Source organism: Tupaia chinensis, unplaced genomic scaffold, assembly GCF_000334495.1.
Source record: "Tupaia chinensis unplaced genomic scaffold, TupChi_1.0 Scaffold000206_1, whole genome shotgun sequence".
Taxonomy (NCBI): Eukaryota; Metazoa; Chordata; class Mammalia; order Scandentia; family Tupaiidae; genus Tupaia; species Tupaia belangeri.
This window is the reverse complement of record NW_006159681.1, coordinates 694186-695929: the sequence shown is the minus strand read 5'-3', so window position 1 is coordinate 695929 and position 1744 is coordinate 694186.

The following is a 1744-nucleotide window of genomic DNA, read 5'->3' as shown; positions in this document are numbered from 1 at the left end:
TTTTTTTCACTATAGATGCATGTACTCACCTGAGAGAAAGAGAGAGAGAGAAAGTTCAAATGTACCCCCGAGGATGATAATCATCCAACAATCCTTTCTCTTCCATTCCCTTGGGATTTGGGGCACATACACACACACACGCCCAGGATGTTCTTAGAAGTCACTGGGTGTGAGACTTGAAGCATGAGGTCATTTATGTAGGATCCAGTGACCTTAATCACCATGCCACCTGGCTGACCCATTTATTTATTTATTTTTAATGAATGAGAAGCTCTATTATAACTTCGTCAGACTCAAGCCCAAGGCCTTATACAGTAGATCCTAAATAGATGTCTATGGAATGGAGTAAGCAATGTAGACTCTACTCTAAAAATAATAGTTACAGTGATATGTTGACTTTATCCATTTTTATGTTGCTAGCAGGAATACCTGGGACTAGTGGGTGAATTTAAGGGAATAGAGGTTTATTTTACCTCATAATTGTGGTGACTAGGAAGCCTAAAGGCATCAAAAGTAGCACAATGCAGAATTTTTGCCACAGTGCAGCATGGTCTGCATCCACATTTCATCTCTTTATGTACACATCAGAATCCAATCATGGGGTCCCAACCCTAATGACTATATCACACCCAAAGGCCTCACCCTGGGATGCCAGGAAGAAACTAAATTTCCCTCAACAATACAATCTAGGTCCAACGTGTGGATTCAGGGGGAACATCCAAGTTCCAAGACATGAAAGCTTGAAAACCAGGAAACTATAAACTGTTATCCAAACCCTAACATATACCTTCTATTTATCTTACTCATTATATGTGGTGGGATTTTTCTCATATTCACAGACTACTTAATTTTTTCTCTCTATTTATATTTGCAGATGTGAGTAATGATGGGCACATAAATAATTGTTTAGAAGGGGAGAGCACACCTGGGGAGATTTCACTCAGAAAATATAACTTAAACTGCAATTTGAAAATCGCACAGTAGCATTTTGCCGATAACAATAAATTTTTTTAAGTTGGTTTTAACAGTGTAAGTAGCAGAGAGTGTTCTGTTGTGGAAACCAGTGCAGAAAAACATCTACAGCAAAAGAACCTTGCATTTACCATGCTGGGAACAGCAGCACCAGAGGGGACATGAGCGAGAAATTGCCATAGGAGGCATCGTCCTTGAGATTTGATTCAGAGCTGTTCAAAGTTCACATCAGTACTATGATTACTTTTTGATCATAAAGTATTTTTAATCCCTAAATAGTGATATAACACTAAAATTACATTTTTATTTAGCCTGTTTCAAATACTTCTAGCAAAATAAAAAAAAAACTGCTTTAAGACTTAATTTTCTAAATATTTATTAAGACAGTTCTGTAAGACCTTTTTTAAGATGGAAACTGCTGTCTCTTAGGTCAAAGACCCAGGCTGAATGACTCCTGAAACCTGAACAGAAATTTGACTACAGTCTCGCCAATCAAGAATGCCCATAAGATGATCACGCCCTCTTGAACTAGTCATTGAACTGATTATGTGCCTGGGACCCCTGCCTTTAATTTTGTCCTCAAAAACACGTGTGGGGGTGGGGACCAACAGTAAGTGTAATGGCTATGTCGCTGGACTCCCACGTAGTCGACTTGGAACTCACGCTGGGCACATGTGCATGCATGCCCAAGATCCCGAGAGGAGACTGGAGGAGCAGGGATTGCGGTGTGGCCATTCCCCCTGGTGGGTGATTTCTCGCTTTCTGTCTCTCT